The sequence below is a fragment of the Meleagris gallopavo genome, chromosome 7, assembly GCF_000146605.3.
Source record: "Meleagris gallopavo isolate NT-WF06-2002-E0010 breed Aviagen turkey brand Nicholas breeding stock chromosome 7, Turkey_5.1, whole genome shotgun sequence".
In the NCBI taxonomy this organism is placed as follows: Eukaryota; Metazoa; Chordata; class Aves; order Galliformes; family Phasianidae; genus Meleagris; species Meleagris gallopavo.
The window spans coordinates 7,157,490-7,175,922 of NC_015017.2; the positions used below are offsets into that span (position 1 = coordinate 7,157,490).

The 18,433-nt window shown below is 39.8% G+C and overlaps 1 protein-coding gene across 2 annotated transcripts in view; it reads left to right on the top strand.

The window, feature by feature from the left end:
* Window positions 1–18,433, top strand: part of C7H2orf88 (chromosome 7 C2orf88 homolog) — a 28,262-nt gene that overhangs the window by 273 nt on the left and 9,556 nt on the right. The window contains exons 2-5 of one of the 2 annotated variants that reach the window (XM_019616956.2): window positions 4,776–4,961; window positions 7,546–7,726; window positions 9,266–9,439; window positions 16,430–16,636. The gene's annotated coding sequence lies outside the window, so the exon portion shown is untranslated. The remainder of the gene's footprint in view (window positions 1–4,775; window positions 4,962–7,545; window positions 7,727–9,265; window positions 9,440–16,429; window positions 16,637–18,433) is intronic. The other variant, XM_010713369.3, reaches the window with a different exon arrangement.

Sequence of the window (18,433 nt, forward strand, 5' to 3'; positions counted from 1 at the left end):
CCCCTCTCCCTCTTTCCCTTTTTCTTTCAGTTCTAAACAGATCCGTGAAAGCAAATGCAATCTGAGAGACGGCTTGCCACACTGGTGTGCCTTATATATGCCAAGGGGGCTTTTATACTCCAACTTTGATTAGGCTCATGTCGTCAAAACCGACGATTGGTTGTTGTCCCAACAATGAATCTAGCTGTCAGAGGTTAAAGCCCTGTCGATCACAAGTCACTAGACAGCATTTAGTTACAGCCAAGGGTGAACTGATTTATCTGGTGGTTTCATAGAGGATACGTCTTCACATACTGAAAGGATATGTTTCCAAGTACTATGGGCAGCAGTGCTGGAAGACAGCACTATCATTCTTAAATAAACACTGAACACATAGCTGCACTATGAATTGAGGCAGAGCTTTCTTTAGAGTTGCTTTAGGATTCTGTCACTATTTTGACTGAAGGTTTGTACTATCTCAAGTAAAATTCTGAGGGATTTCTGTAAAGAAGAGGAATAAGTACATAATAAACACACTGCAAACATTAGGAATCTGTGCTGTTCAACAGTTTAAGTGTATTAAGCAGTTAAAAATTTCAGAAAACTGTAATAGGTGTTTCTGATAGATGCTAGATAAGCAGGAATAAAAGATTTTGTACACGTATGACTAAAACTAAGGGGTAATTATTTGACTCTTTAGTATCAAAATGAATTACTGAAGTGTGTAGACACTTCTTAAGTAAAGGAAGTTTGCCTTGTCAGCAAAATCCTGGGCAGCAAATGAAATACTGAAAGACCTTCAGTAGCAAAGGTATTTTTAAGGAATATCATTAGCTACTCAATTTTAATATTACAGAGCTTGTTTTTTCCATTGTTACTGAAATTTGTAAATTACATGAACTGTTTAAATTCCTTCTGTCAATAAATCTTCATTTTTCATATCCTATTTTATTTCAGTTCAGTATACCTCTGTATTATGCCAACTGAAGTGATAGTGTGCTTTGCTTTCTATTCAAGCATCTGTAGGTTTTCTATATCCCACTTATATTTTTAAAATTACGGTTTTAATATACTTTCTGCATGACATACACCTAGACAGCATTGTATAATTACAGGTCATGGCTTGTAATATTTTAGATGAATGTAGATGATGCTAGACATGCTGCTAGCAAATAAACAAACAAAAAATGGAATTCATTTTCATTTGGGGAATTGAGGAGTCTATATGTTAGAACAAAAACAAATTCCAGAATTGCATGCAAAAAGTCACAGTTTGCCTATTTAAATTGGGACCATCTGTCAGTTTTTCACTGATTTTTTTTTCTTTGTTTCTTTTCCATAATGAGTACACCTGAAAGCGTGGCACATATGGGGTTTTGTTTGCATATGTTCATATAGGAAGAATGTTACTTCACAGAACAATCCAAGAGCTCTTTTTCTGCCTGGACATTTGTGTTACTTTGCATTACCTTTCCAGGGCACAAAAATTCACTGCATGGTACAGAACTGAGCCTAATATTCAGCTCACGGCCAGTGACGTAAATCTTGTTTATTCCATTTAAACTGATGGTCTTTTCATGGTGTAGAGTTGATGCAAGGAATAAATGTAATGTGCTCACGTGTTCCTTGCTACAGCTTTAGGGTCTAACTGTGATGTTTTCATTTCAGCCAAATCCATGGGTTGAGCAAGCATTTTGACTCCTTATATCCTGAGCGTTTATTTTCATACAAGGTGCTCCTGTCAGTGCTCTCAGTGTATGGTAACATCAATGGGCTCATGGTTCACTGGAACTACTAGTTAGGAGAGATCTGAGTTTGCAATGCCATGTTCACAGCATGCTGTTTTAAACAGACTTTTAGTATTCTTGCACTTGTAAGAGGCTAGTACGCTACAAGTGCTGGAAAAACATCTTTATGAATGGTGGATAGGATGATTGACGTAAAGAATCTTGAAAATCGCTAACCCAGTTTCAGACTATTTATAAGGTTTATCAACTTATAAGGTTTATAAAAGGGATTTGTTTTGGGTCGTGGTGTTCTTTTTAACGTATTATAACAATGCATATCATAATGAAGCTATTTTATTTTAATCAGAATGACTAGAGAGCTGAATATAAAAGGGAATCTACCCCCAAGTGGAAACCTTAACCAAGTGGAAACCTTAACAATAGTGCCAAGTTTCACAGTAGATTCAGTTCCAAAGGGAATGATGATCCATCAATAAACAGGTAGTAGGAACACTGATGCAGTCATTAAAATCAGAATCATTAAATGCTCTGACAGACTGGCTGGGAGCCATTCATCATGTTTGAGAAGGGACAAGAGAAGTGGCTGTTGAGAAATGCCTCTATCAGCATGTCTCCTCTTTGTGCTGTGCAGCAGCTTGCCTGGTGCTGTACCTGGCCTCCTCCTTCTCCTTCAAGGTCTTCCATTGACTGTGGCTTGTTGTGAACTAATGCGTGATTTTCTGTCCATGTTGCGTAACGATTCTGGAAAAAAGAAAACAAAAAAGCCACTCTTTTTCCCTCAATAATGCATTTGTTTATGACTGCAGGATGAAAATACTTTATTTTTCATGCCTGAAAATGCCACTGAGCTCTGAGCAAGAGCAGAGCTTACTCTCAGCCACCATGGTGATGCACGGTTGTTAGTAGAATAACTTAGTCTTCATCTTTACTTGTTGCTTTTTCTTTTCTATGAGACTTAAAGAATTTGGAGAGAGCTTAAGGCATAGCATTTGATTAGAAGGTACTGAAGCACTCAATTTTTTTAACAATGCATACAGAAAGGGTTTTTCTTTATGACTTTCATTGTGGCATTGAAGGATAATGCTGGCTACAGATGTAGGTGACAAAAGTAAGTAATAAGTGAAATGGAAGTAACCAGATAAAAGTATTTCCCAAAAAAATTATTTTACAAAAATGATTTAAAAATAAGCAGCCCGTTAACATCAGCAAAACCGAAGAGTTAAAAATGAAATGCACATCTTACTGAACTTTATGGCATTTTAATATTATCTTTGGGATTTGTGTCATTCTACCCGCTGTGCCTGCCAATAGTGAACAGTATTCCCAACCCTGGCTATTCAAAGATCATGACTCAGGCCCCCAAAATCAAGCAACATAAGAATGCGTCTCTTTCAAAAGAGAAAAGTCACACATTTGTCTGTCAGCTGCCTTCTGGCTTTCTGCTTTACACCAGTAGTTTTCATACTCGTTGGAAAACCTAAAGAAAATTAAAAAAAAAAATCCAAACCCAAAAATGACTGATACAGAGGTTTTGACGACGCTGTGTTACTGTGAGTTTGGTGGAAAAACAGTGACTGTGTAGAGGAAAAGGAGATTACTAATGCCCTCCCCGAGGAGAAGGCAAGCAGAGCCCAACCATTACCCATCCTTTTTGGCAGCCTTTAATTAGCCAGTCAGCATGCGAGTAGTCATTAGTCAACGCACTGATAGTTCTGGACTATCTACACTGTATCATCCCTTGCCTGGCCAGCAACCCAGAAAAGGTAGTTAGGACAGGATGGGATTTGAGCCTGTTACAGGGGTGGACCCAATGGCAATGAAGGGGAACCAGACCATTTCTGAGAAAGAGTTTACAAGAGTATGAGGAAGCTCATGGCAGGGAAGGAGAAGGATGTAGGTTATAATGGTGCCAGAGATCAGGCATCTTCCTTCTGTTGTAGGCTAGATTGTCAAACAGCCTTACAGACTAGAATACTTGAAATTCACTCATCATTTTTCTGTTATTTAAATTACATGAAATTATTCCCATAATAGGTTTACTGCGAAAGGTAGAACTTGAATGAAAACTCAAAAGTTGTTAAATGCACTGTAAACATGCAACTTGTTGCTCACAATGATTTTTGTTTTACTTCAGAACCAGTTGGATTCTACTCCTAATTTGAAACAAATATTATGAGGAAGTTCCTGGACGTCTGGCTGCGATAACCATTCAGTCACCTTATATCACTTTTTAGAATCACAGAATTGTAGGTGTAAGAAAGGACTTCTAGAAGTTGCAGAATCCAACCTCCTGCTTCTATAATAAAGTATCAAAAGGGAGAGAAAATCCATTTAAATTATTTTTTACTAGATACATTTCTCACGTATTTGCTATTATAGCTGTGCATAATGGTTGTGAAATCATTTTGGTTAGAACAGTTACTACTAAATAGGAAAAATTAGACATACAATGAAATGTAATGGAGTTGAGATATCTTAAGTGCTTAAGTATGAGGTATGAGCCCAACTGTCTTAACTCACCAGATGCCTTCTTTCAGACACCTGAAATGTAAGGTGTTTTATAGAACTTGATAGTACATATGAGATAATGTCTAATGAAACAGAGATAACACAATAACAAAAAGCTGTAAAAACATCACCAAAATTGCATTAAGTGAATTAAAGCTGCAGCTACCGTAAGGCATAAATAACCACACTTATAGTTGTACTTAATACCATTAACTAAAATATGAAATCTGTAGCTAGGAAGAAATCTTGGCAACAAAAGCCCTAGAATAGTTTGTTATTCTCTGTATGTTTTCCTACAGATGTGGTCATAAATAACCTTCTAAACATTCTGCTACATCAGCTGCTTGATGGTAGGGACATTTAATTGCTTTAACTTAGAAAAAAGAAAGTTCACTGTCTTTTCACCAATTTTGAGTTCCACGTAATAGAGAGCAGGATTCACGTAAGAGCGTGATGCTGGATACTGATGCCATGGTGCTCTGGCATCTGAATGGGATCTGCTGCAACTTCTCAATTCCTGCTCTCCCATTGTTTTCCCAGGAAAACCAAGATGTTCATGGATCTGGAGTTTTGCGGAGTCTCCTCTCAAGGCATACTTGGGTCTGCGTCTGCATTTTAAATACCAAGGCAAAACTTCACTCTGCCTGGCAGATGATTTCCTCACTTCAGGAGCTTAGAGAGGTAGGGAGTCCTACCTGCTCAGGACTTCCTCACCAGCAGCGGTATGTAAGTACGCAGTGGATGAAATGGGTGGGAAACTGGTTCTGCAGCAATGCTTGCCTTTGATGTACCTCTCAGCTTGCCCAGGAGCTGAATTTAGTACAGTTTAGGGAAATGACATTGGGTCTCCTTCAGCTGGTGTCCGACAGCTTTCTTTTTTCACTATCTTCTCCTGATTGCGAGTTAGGGCTGGATGTTTGTGCAGGGCTAGAATGTTCTTGTTGTGTTTTTCTCTTCTGCGTATTCCAGTGCTCATTAACACACATCATTGCTGCGGAACTGACCAGATATGCTAGTGGAAATGAATTTTAGGAGCAGATAGGGAAATGTATTCCCATTGGACTTCTTAAAAACATTTAAGGGAGGATGCACTTAAAGTGAATGCTTCCAGTTTTTCTGAGTTCTGTTTTCAGCTTTTTATTCTGCAGCCTTCACTACGGTGTTTAATTATCAGTCTTAAAACAAATCCTACAGTAGTGCCCTGTTAAACATGTTTATTTCTGAAGGCTCCCTCCCTGTAACAAGACGCTCTCTTTAGCCTTGAATCTTTTATACTTCTACCCAGTGTTCCTGACGTAAATATTCAATGTTTACTGAAATACTTGAGGAAAACCAGGCCTAAGTCACAGAGCAATGGAGGGAATGGTACCAGAATGACCCCAGGTGCAGGCATGCGATTGAAATCCATGTGCCTGTTCAGTCGTTGTCCAAGGCAGCTTTCAATGCCATCTAACAAGTAGGGAACATCATCTCCTGGGCATTGAGGAAAACAATGGAATCCTTGCAGAAACCTGCAGGTGGTGGTGGGATTGTCATCGCCAGCCTGGGAGGTGTGAAGCCGGGAGCCCTCCCAGTGAGATGCTAGCACTCTGCTTGGAGCGTGGCCACCGTGTGCTGGGAAACGTGCTGTTCCTATAAGGAGCCGGTGCGGACGGGGGAGAGTTTCCCTTATGCACAACCAAGGCGTATGAAGCACCAAAGCCCTTCCTTTTGTTATCTAACGGTAACAACTCTCTTCCCTAAAGTGAAGAGGGGATTTTCGGGCTGGCAATCAGTCGTTTGCTGTGTGCGGCCTGTCCTCTGCTGGGCTCTGCGGGAATGGCACCCACTGGGACCCGGAGATCCAGACTGCTCTGGGTCTGAAGAGTTTTTTTCTTTTTTATTTTTTTTTCTACACTTTTCCCTGTTTTCCCTCTTCTTCCTTTCCCTCTTCTTCCTTTCCCTCTTCTTCCTTTCCCTCTTCTTCCTTTCCCTCTTCTTCCTTTCCCTCTTGCCTGTCTCATCTCTTCCTTTTCCCTAGTACACGTCAAGTTAAAACTTAGGAGATGTTATAAGAAATCCAGGAAAATGCAGTTTTGCATAATGCAACATTAGAGTGACTGTCCTTAATCTTGCCCACTGCCATAATTGAATGAATTAACCCTTCTGATCTGAAGATGGCTTCATACGAGATCACTGTGCGTCCACCTCTAGCTATTTTCTGCCAGATCTCCCTGTGTTTGTGCTCCGCCTCTGCTACAGGCCCCACTCCATGACTTCGTCTCTGCTGAACTCAGGTGTAGGCATAAGGGGGACAGCCTGCAAGGCCGAGTACCCACTTGTCTGTAGGTGATAAGCATAACCATAGCAGTATGATAAGCAGTGGTGAAGACAACTTTTACTTGTGTTTTTTTTGTTGTTTTTTTTTTTCTAGCAAATGGAAAAGCTGGCTTTAAAATCAAGTCTTGTAAGTGTTCTGCAACTTTGGACAGTGAATGTGTATGCATGTGCCAAATTCCAGTGGTTAAAATAAAAGAGCTTTCTGTGATTGCAGGCCTGGCATATTGCTCCAGCATTGTGCATCCGTGGTGGCAATGCATTCACAGAACTCTTTTTGAATGGAACCTTTTTGAATGGAACATAACAAGTCATGCTGTAATGCTCTCAATAGCAATGCAGTGCAGTCATTTTATATTGAAATAGACACTCGGAATGCACTGCGGAGTTCTGTCCTGGCTGCTGACATACCTACCAGAGAAGCTGGCTGGTCAAGCCTCAGGGTTTCATCTGTAATGCTTTGATTTAGCTGTTGTAAACATAAATATTTTAGAAGTTAACTTAACTCCAGAGGTCTTATGACATTGTTTGTAGAATATTTTTAATATTGTCTGCTCTATAGGAATAAAAACTCAGCTTTTACTGTCTCTCCTTTTATAAATGTTTTCTTCTTTGTTGCTTGTTTCCTGTTGATGTAATAAAGATGTTGCTTATTTATGAGCTCCATTATGAAGCTTCCCATAAGAGCACCAACTCAAGGAAAATAACCTGCACTGGTTAGAGCATTAGCCTGCCCCTTTCTCTTGGGAACTGTCTCTGGCTCCTTTTGCAGACAGGTCCAATTTCTCACATTAAAGGCTGCTGCTTTAAAAACTTAAAACTTTTTTTTTTGATGTGTTCAAGCTCTTTCTCATCAAGCACCCTAATTTGCAGCACAAGCCAAGTGGTTGACGAGAAATCAGGATTAACCACAAAGAAATTGACTGATTTGTGTTTGTTTTTTTTTTTTCTACCTTCAGTAATAGACTTTCAAAACATCTTACCCATTCTGCAGATACATAGAACAACTTAGGACTCAGCACTTGGTACTGAATAGCTGCCTGCCATTGCCTGAATGGACATGCATCGTGGACTCATGGAAATGATGAGACCGTCTCATATTCTTCACCAGCTATGCAAATAATTGAAAGAATGCTTACAAAACTTAATTCATGTAACAGATCTGAAATACAACAGTGAGTGTTCCTCCAGAGTTCTGTGTTAAGTTGTGCTGGCATGATGTTAGCCAAAATAGGCATGCTGTATGTGCTAACTTTAAGAAGGGCTTTTTGTGAGTAGATCTGGAAGAGTTAATAGAAATAATATTCTAGGATACGCAGATTAATAGAAAGAGTTGTTTGTATACTGCTGATTTTGTGGTAAGTGCACAAAGCTTGTTTTATGCCCAGTGAACTTTGCACCAGGATATTTTGAGTGGTGTGGATACTTCACTTATTGATGTAATAAAAGAGATTTCCTTCATGTATATCCCTTCCTACTAGCTAGAGCAACATTAACATTACTACTTTCAACTGTGCCGGCCCATGAAGCTAGAGGTGAATGTTGATGGTACGGCAGTAGGGACTGAACCTTACTGCCAATATTCTTTTGTTGCTGTGCAGCAGATGGCAGCAGAGGGGCAGCCTGAGAACGTACAGCTACTGGTGGTGACCATGTTGAAAAACCATGTTTTGTAGCCGAGAATTTGCACTATCAGAGAGTGTTATTGTGCTCTTTGCATCTGTTGCAGTTTCCATGGAAATAAATAGGAGGCATGATTTTCGGAACAACTTAATATTAATCCTCTTTCAGGATGTTGTACTTAAAAAATAACACAAAAATGGTTTGCCAGTCATCAGTGAAATTAACAGCTCATTATCTGACCATTACTATATAAGATTAATTTTAGACTTATCGTACAGGCATTCAGTACTACTAAAGTGGATCCGAAAGGGGAAAATTGATAGCCAGTTTTGTAGCTTGTACTTTGTGTCATACTGAACACAAGCAGCCAGAAGACAATGGGAAGGATGTTATTTGCATAGCACCTTGGAAAGCTCTACCAAGCAGATAAGATGCTCTTTGTTTCAAGAGGCCTTTGAATGGAAGCCTGGAGCTGTGTTAGCCCTTCGTGAAACACGGCAAAGAGCTGCACGTACAAACTCACAGGAATTCTTAATAGTAGCAGTAACAACCAGTGCATAGCACAGTTTTATTTCGATTTTCTGGAGAGCATTTAATCAAAACATATTTTTCACTGTAGTAGGACCACCTAGTTTTTAGATAGTGGGACAGTCCCCACTACGTTCCGTAATTTCTCCATGCAGGCAAACATGACGTGTTCCTTTCAATTAGATTATATAGTGTTTAAGTCCTAAACTACTCCTAATGTTTACGTTATGATTTTCAGAGAAGGTATTATTTCCTGTAAACCAGCAAACTTTCTGAGCTGACCCACTGGAGCTGGTTGTTGGGGAAGAGTTGCTTTTTGAGAACCAGCGCTAATAGACAGAGTTGCTACAAGAAGTTATTTCTAAAGTATTATTCACTGAGCATGAGAGTGGTAGCTTTCTGCTTCTCCCAGGCTGCAGCAGTGGTAAATGAATATTTATCTCTCTTCCACCAATACAGGGCTAAGCCTGAAGCATTATATGTAAATCTGAATTTGGGGTAGGTCAGATTTCCCGTCAGGATATTGCTTTATGGTAACGTTTATCACATTCTTTCTTCCACAGAATTACAAAAGGGTAACAAAGGCAGCAAAAAAGGCAAGGAACTGGAAGAAGCTTGCCCAAGTGGACTAACGCTGCATGATTTCAGCCAGTGTTGAATTATAGAGGAGTCACAATCTAACGTGTGATTTGTGCTGACAGGAAGAGCTGCTCAGAGCTGCCAGCGCTTCTACTGTGGTAAGTGCACGCTTTTGATTCGTCACAAAAGGGTTTGGGTCAGTTTTTGGGCATGGTAAATAAAATCAATCATTTTTATTGTATCTACTCCTATTCGTTTTACTTCCACGGCAAATTTACTTAAACAGTGAAGTTGAAATATCAGTTGCAGATCAAAAAATTCAATAGTAGTAGTCACTGTAAAATAATGTCCATTTAGGTTTGTGGTTTTTTCTGCTTGTTTTGTCTATGAAAACCTGTTTTGTCGTTCTACCCGTGGTCTTACGAAGAGCATGTATTGTAATAAAGAACCAAAATTAAACATGAATCTTTTTAACAAGTGGTAATTGATAAGAAAGCTGATGGAGCTCAGTGTAATTCTCAGGAGTGTCGAAGTAGTCATATGCCTCCAGAGCAGGTTTTGCATCCCTATGAGGAAATCAGACAAGATTGAAGAATTTAGATTGTTGGATTTTTTTTTTTTGCTCATACTAATTTAAAGAAGCCTGGTAAGCCTGCAGAATAAGACTGGTGAGGCTGTGAATCAGAGATAACGCCTATGTATCTAACACAGAATAAAATCCTCAAACTGTGTAAGCATGCAAAATTGTCTGCTGCTTCATACATCTCTGCAGTCTCTGCTAAGGCTTGGCTTCTGCGTGAAATCATGAGACCAGTTAGCCCTTCCGAACTTCATTTTGCATATTACAGTAAACCTGGGTGTTCTGAATCCATTCTGAAGGCAGCACCTTCTGACGTCTAATTAGGTGTTACGTAAAGACACCTCGTTACCACTATGGACTTCTTCCTTTCCATTTTATTGTATAGTATTATTGTATTATATTCCATCTATTGTACATTTACTATGCAAAATAGAAAACATCTTCTCTATCCAAAGCAGAACATGATCTAGTTTTTACATTGTGTTTTCCTTTCTTTAATAAGTACCTCCATTTGTTCGACTTTAGGCAGACTGATCCAGTTCTGTATCCTTTTTGCTTCCATTCTCCTCAGTTTCCAAAACTGCTCCAGTCATGTAAGGTTTTTGTTTGTTTGTTTTGAGATAGAATAGCCATCAATTCTGTGTAATTGTCCGTGATATTTCAGGGAATGCATTGATTACAAACTACAGTATTGATTGATTGTATTGATTGATTGAATGTATTGATTACAAATACAGACCAACTACAATTGCCTTTTATTTACTCATTCTGCTTATAGGTATTTGAAAACTTCAAAAAAAAAAACAAACCTACACATCAGTTAAGAGATATATAGATATAGATCTTACATATATATACACATATATTTATTTATACATACACACATACACATTCATATATATATATGAAATAATATAATAATAATACATAAAAACCTATAAGCTTTGCAAACAATTCTTTTCTCTGACTGACTGTATATTCAACCATCTCAGCTGAGTTATTTGCTCTGCAAGTCTGCAGAAGGAAGCTATCACTGAGGAATCATTTCCAGTTTAGCCACTGTTAAACATGGTGAGAACTTCAGATCTTAAAAAGAACACCAAGCTGGTTTTTTTGGCGCTGGTTGTGGCTTTTTTCATGAGATGAAAGTGTCTTGTATCTAAGCAGATTATATTTACCTAAAAAGTAGAATATTAAGTTAAAAATACGTATATGCAATAGTTTTTAATACTGCACTGCTTTAAATACTATGAGTTTACTGTGGTGATAATTCCAATAGTAAGCACTTGTAGTGGTGAGATTCCTTAAGTGTAATTTAACGGTGTATAAGAACTGAAATCCAAATTTCTGAGATGTGATGTTGTATCGCATAGACTTTGGTTTTCTACATTAGGTCTTAAATCTACATTTCCTTACAAGGTAAAATCAGAAAAAGCTGATGTTTTTAGTACTGTGTGGTGGTGGTTATACTTAATAACACCTATAATATTGCCAGCCGTGCAGCAAAGACTTCAGGGACGAAGTCAGAATTAGTTGATTTTCCATTTGCTATATGCACAAGAGCGGTGAAAGTGTATATAAGGAAAAAGGGGGAAAAAAAAAAAGAAGCTCAAACAGGCTTTGTTCATTTGATGAGCATTCAGGGATCACTCTAAAAAGTGGTTGAGAATCTTCAAAGAGCCTTCTAGAGAATATTGTAGCACTGAGTCCTTGGGATCTATGTTTTGGGAGTGGAGGTTATAGATGCTGTTGTACTCATTTTCATTAGGAAGTTCACTGACATGCCCTTGTAAACGTTTCTACCATCATGAAATCCATAGACAAGGGGAAAAAAGCATTAAAATCTGATTTGTTTTCTGCTAGGGAGAATAAAGAAGCTGTAGCAATATCCAAAAGGATGTAAACATCTTTTGACGGAAGTCTTAATTCATGCCTGCAATACAGACAGAGTCAAATGCAGAGAATGTAAAGCACCTTTGTTTCGAAGACTGGGTAATCATAATAAATATGAAGCATGATGAAAACTCAAAAGCAATTATAGTGCTGATTGAAGAAACCAAATCTTTTGTGCAACTCTATGTTCCAACAAGCAGACATACAGAGAGTTAAGATATCGCAAAAGGCAACGTATTCCAAAGGTAGCCTGACCCAGAAGTACTGAAATAATGAAATCTGTTGATCTGAACAGATATCAGTCTTCAAATCCTAGTGCCCTTCGCCCTTTTTGCATCAAGCAGGACCTTCTTTCAATAATAATTTCCTAAATGAAACACTCCAGCACCGTTCCTGGTACTGGTGCACAATGTTCACAGCAGAACCGAACCTGAAATTAGTTGAAGAACACATATGAAACTTGAAACTTCTAATAACACTGAAGTAAGTCTTCCCTCTTACAAATTTCAGGCCGAGATAATGTACGTGGCTCACAGGCTGCTTTTGCAAAGAGACAGAAGAGAGATTTTCGCTACCGCTCCTGGGAAGGCTAACATTTGAAGATCATTTCCAAACAAGCATCCTTCCAAACAGCAGATGTTTCTCATTCTTTCCTCCCTTTAATGAAAAGTTGAGGAATATTTTCCACTTAACTGTAATCACCTGAAAACCAAACAAATATCATAACAGCATGACGTGGTATCCATGCAATAATACATGCCATTCACTAGTACAGTCATTAAGTTTTTTTGTCACTGTTGATGTATTTGGAACAGGTTGCTTGAATAATCTTGAAAGTCAATTTAATAATCCATCTTCATTAAATAGTATTTTTATTTATAGCAGCTTTTTATCCAGTGTATTTTAAATGAATTCTGTCCAAATAGTTTAGAAAGAAAATTACAAAACCCTTAATTAAAATCACGCCAATACTAAAATGAGTAACAAGTTGTTTGCAAATGTAAGCGTGTTGCAGTTGCCTAGGATCAATCTTTCAGCATAGAAAAAGCTGATTAACAAAGTTCAGAGGTGTTCAGATTGGACAATGAGGAAAGGTTATTTGTTTTAGGAATCTTAAAGCTTGGGTCTTGACTAATATGTCAGTGAGAATTTTGTTATTCACTTACACAGATGTAAACTCATTGCTTCATGATATGAAATCTTGCCATAAGGAGCAGTTATGAAAAAATGAAAGCATGATTTTCTGGTTCTGTTCTCAGACTGTGTGAGACATGAACAAATCCACATAAAAGGAGTAATTGTTAAATAGCCTTTGTTATTTTATAGATAAAAGCAGTGGTACCCCTGCGTGTCCAGAACAGTTCAGCGCTCCGTGTGTACGCACAGACTGAAGCCTATGTGTTTTGCAGATTTCCCCACCTGTTCCCCTTTGCTGTCCCTCCCCTCTCAACCATTAAAAATAAATATAATTTTCCACTTGCAGGACAGTTTTGAGAGCAAAATCAGTGGTGTGCTAAGATGCTGCAGGGATGAGACCTTTGCAAGCCACTAAGTAGCGACATAAGCAGAGACATGTGGCAGCGGTTGGAGAAATTAAGCTGGTATTTAATTGCTGATATTATGTGATGTTGTTCATGGATGAAATAGATATAAATACTAAATACTCTTGTTTGGCTGAAGCAATTCATTCCATTTCATTCTCTCTGATTCAAGAGAACTGAGCCTTGAAATAATGTGTCTGTCTGTACTATTGACGCTTGCTGAAAAGAATTTGTCAGACTGTGTGTTTTTGGGCTCTTTGCTGAGCTCCTGGAATGACTCCTTTCATTCACTAAATGCAGGCTTGTTTTGGTGCTAAGTGACACAAGTTAGCAGTGGAAATTGCACTTTTTCCAGCGACTAAGATGCTGTGCAGCCCACCAGTGGGATCTTGAACTTGGAACTATGTGGGACCAACAGTGTCAAATTCAGACATCAAAGAGCTGACTTCTGACTTGTGGGGGAGGAGAAGGAGGGAGAGCTAAAAGAAGAACTACAAGTTATTCCAGTTAATAGGAGTTAATTTCCAACATTAAACTCTGGTGTTGTTGTCAGACCACCTGGGTTTGTATTGGTTTTGCTGGATTTTTTACAATCTGTTTGCGTCTTGGAGATGGTATTATCTTTCCTATGTTAAGTACATTAACAAATCAGAAAATGTCACCATGTATGAATGTGCTGAAACTACGTGAAAGACAACACTCAGGTTTAAAAGGCATGAGTTATTATTTGTATTTTGCATATTAGCTGTGTACAAAACTATAGATATGTGTATGTGTTTCCTTCTTCAGGCCTGGGACTCCATCCCATAGTGAATACAGGATGTCTGACACTTCCTGACAGACATGCTCAAGCCCTGGCTCAGTTAAGGAGCCCCTGTCACTGACCACAGCAGCTCAGGTCTTAATCCCAGCTTTATCCTCACCCAGTGTTCGCCCCACAAAATGTTCATATCTGCTGTAGAACTGGGTGTCACAAAATTAACTGGAAATCGGGCAAACTGAGGTTTAAAAGCAGAACTCTGGGTCATATCCAAAAAATGGGCTTCTGAGCCAAGTACTCATGCTCTGCTGAACCTCTCAGTAGAGAGTAACCTGACATAAGCTGTCCATAACTACCCTTTATTTCAACTAAATTGCTCTTTCATGCTCGTGATTCCTCAAGATACTTATTCCCCAAAGAGCATCACTTCTACCGTGTTCAAGGTTTTTTATTCTCCTGACACCAAACTGCACAATTAGGGGACTTACATATACCACACATGAAATCAATTTTATTTTCTTCTTTGCCATGTGGTTATAGGTAATATTTCTATATGTGCCACCAGAAAAGTACCTTGTTGTTAAATCTGTATGCAGGTGTATATTTCACTTTATGCCCTTAACATTATCTTTTCTCTTGCTGCTTAATGTCTGCTCTCTAAATTTCACTTTGTGCAAGAATGCTGATTTTTAATATGATGCAACTGAAAACCTCTTGATATGCTGGCAAGGATACAAAATATGGGACAGTAGCCTCAGATAAGATGAGCTAGATTGTTTAGATATTGGATAATATCTGCAGATAACAACACACTAATTATGCATGGTAATCATGATGTCAGTTCTTAGTAAATTAGACTCTTCTGAAAATGAATTCCAAATTTATCTTTCCACTTTGGTGTCAGTAGAAGACAATTTGTGGCTTCATAAAGGAATCTATTTGACATTTGCACTGCAGAAGGTACTCTTGGTGTAGGAGAGAATGTACACAGGACTTGATCTCAGCCAACAAGGCAATCTAAGAGAATGAAACCATCCTTTGCAGCAGTAGCTCTGATCCAGCCGCCCATACGCCTCCCTGAGGGATGTTTCCATAGCACTCTCCTCCTCCAGTCCTCGGTCTGTGCCCTAATGAGCAAATGCCTTCCCCGGCTCCTTTTCAAGGCATCTTTGCCATATTTCCTATTCGCAAATCCATTCGCCCTGTGCTCTAAAGGAGGCCATTTGCCTGCCTGTTTCATTGGTGCGCTGTTTGGGTTGGATGGCACAATACAGTTGGGGCCCTTAGGCTGTCCTCTCCCAGGCTCCTGCCTGCTGGCGAGTTACTGACACTGCTGTAGCTACAAATCCAAAATGCAGCACCCTGCCTGTGACTGCAAACAGTTTTCTCCATCCCAGCTAGGTCCCATACAGTACAAAATCTGTTCTCATTCTGTACTTGCTCTTTGTTTTCTGTACTTACGCTTGTTCTTTGTTTGTTGTTTGTAATGGTTTATCTCAGTGTGAAAATTTGAAGGCTGAGTACAGATGTTGGTACGATAATCCTCTGAAACACATTACTTCTCTGTTTTAAGCATGTGAATGCCCGGAGCTGCTAGAGGATTGGGAGGAGCGGGGACTTAGCATGTCACTGCTGATCCGTGGCTTTGGCTGCAGTAGTGAAGTACGCTTTTATCTCAATTGAGATGTAATTTCCTATTTTGAATTCTATTTCAAAATCTTTTGTCCTGGGAACCCTGGTAGTGGTTTTTTGCTTTGGAGAAGGGAGTGCTATGAGAAGATGGGATACTTCCATCGCTGTTATTTCTCTGTATTATTTACTACTGTGTGGCAAATGATGCAAGGCTGCTGCTTTGTCTGTTGCTGTCTCAGGGCTCTCAGGTTTTGGCACATCCGTGGCCATGTTTACTGTGACTTTGCTTTTTTGCTGGGTAACATTTGATTGTCACAAAAATACCGTTTTCCATTTTGAAGGAAGCTGGTGTTGTGTGCAGCTTCATATCATGTGGAGGGCTGATGTGACACACTGCAGCACATACCCCAACGTTTGGATTTATTTTAGAAGATCTCTAAATTTAAGCTATTTACGCACTTTCTGTCTGCCCAGCTTCTCAGCTGACTGTAATTCTGGTGTGTGGCTTTTCAGCCACAAATCTCTTCTGATCCTCTTTGCAATATTCTAATGCCTCATGCTCAGTTAATCTCCTCGCCGTGCTGCAGGCCTGCATTGTGTTACTGGGCTCGGAAGTGGAGCAAACGAGGAAAAAAAGTCTTGCATATAAATCAGAAATATGTCTCTGGCTGGTACACTGCCTTATTAGCAAAAAATATAATAATATCTGGTATTTTCTGTTTCCATGCTTTATGTTTTCTAGCAGTGGCTGCAGGGTGAGGATGGTGTGTGCTTGCAGGGTACGTGCCTGACTGTACAGGACTGCACAGGCCGCCTCCAACCACACCGAGCTGCAGGGCAATGGAAGGCTGACACGGAGCATCCCCACCACCTCTCATGACCACCGATGGTCAGGCTCAGAGCTGCTGCAAACGTCACCTCCTGCTTCATTCAGGCACAAAGGCAAAAGGTATTGCTGCCTTTTTCCCTCAGCTCCTGGGGTGTGTTTATCACTGTGCTTTTGGTTTTCCTTCATGATGAATGTGATGCTTGAGCACTTGGCTTCTACACAGACCGCTGACATAGAGTCAGCGTTTAGGAAATGTTCTTAAAAAGAAGGGAGAAGATGCCTCTGTATTGCCGTGGCACCAAGATGGAGGCCGGTGTTTGAGACAGTTGACTTCTCTTGACACGGACTGTCACAAACAAGTCTCTATTAATTGAAGTGCTTAACAATTTTCAATTGAAAGAAGTTACCCCCTTTCAAGCATACTGTCATTTTGATTGAGAATTAATTCACAGAATTATTTTAAAAGCTATTTTGGCTATTTCTGAGTTCTTCAAAAGCCTTTGCTCTGCCTTCACTTAAGGGCATGTGCCCATAAGCTGCCTTTGCAATCCAGAGAGACCCAAGCAGCCAACACTGTGTTCCCCATGGCAAACAGCTATGGAAGCATCAGGAAACCATTAGGTTTTTATGATGTTATAGTCTCAGAGAGGGTCCACTACAATGAAACTACTTGGTATGTGACACAAGACATAAAAATAGTCTTGAATTGTCAGTAATTTTTTTCCTCTTGAAAACAATTTTTCCTTTAGTTGTGTGTCTGGAGCACACAGTGCTTATTGAATGAGGTTTTACATTACAAAAGCATCCCAACCTGCCAAGCTCCTATTTCTGGTGTGACTAGAAATGCCAATGGCAATGAATCTCTGCCTTCCTCTTGCCCTTTGTGTAAAAGGCTGCTTGGTGCCATCCTTCAGTCCTTAAGTCTTTTCCCTTAGGCCAGCTTTTACCTCAGCATCTGTTAGCTATGACAAAAGCACTACCAAAGGTAGAACCTAAGTCAGATAGCTGTGCTTTTCACTTCTTAGCATTCATCTTATCGGTGGTTGCAGATAAGACTACTGAAGAATGGCAGAAGACAGAATTCGTATAAACATGATGGAGGCAAGGTTTGTTTCAGGCAGGCCTTGGTTTCTGACCGAAAGGGTGGGAAGAGGGGAGAGGGAAGCACTCTCAGGCCTTACACAGCAGAAAAGAGAGGACAAAAGCATCATTACGCTCTTTCTAGCTTAATGGTTTTTTGTTAACTTTTTCATCCCTGTTCCTCCCTAAAACACCAGCTTGTCTTCTAAATGTGGGATTTTCAATAGTATTTCAATGAGACGTGGTATGACATAATTTATTGAAAATACTTTGTGTTTCTTCAAGCAATGAATACTGAAGTTGTGAATTAACTCGTTCGAGACATTCCTAAGCTTGATCTTGACAGATTTCCCAGATCTTATCTCCATTTCCAGATGAGCAGCTAGCACATGTTGAAACAAAAGTTTCTTTGAGCCGTCGCCTTCAATTGACTAAAAACTGTGCTGTACAGAAACATGTAATTTTGTAATACCGGTTCTGTGTTCTGGTTATGAAGTGTATCCCCCGGCCCAGGGCAGGCAGACAGGCTGTGCCGGGTAGGCGCTTCGCCCACTGGGGGTTCCGGTCGCTGTCTGTGTTAGCTCTTAAGAATCTCCACGTTCAGACCACGCACCTGTTTCCAACCCCTAGGGTCGGTGCATGGCTGCGTGCACAGATGGAGTTGGTGGGGGCACGGTGTGGCAGGTGCCGGTTGGAGAGGGCTGCTGGCTCCCGTGGTCCTTCAGCGCTGTCTTCATACAGCCCCGTTTAACGCAGCTTACGTACTCGGGTTAAAAACACAGGGAGAAACGGAGCGAGCGCGAAGCGGTAGAGCCCGCGGCCCGAGACGGGTTGAGC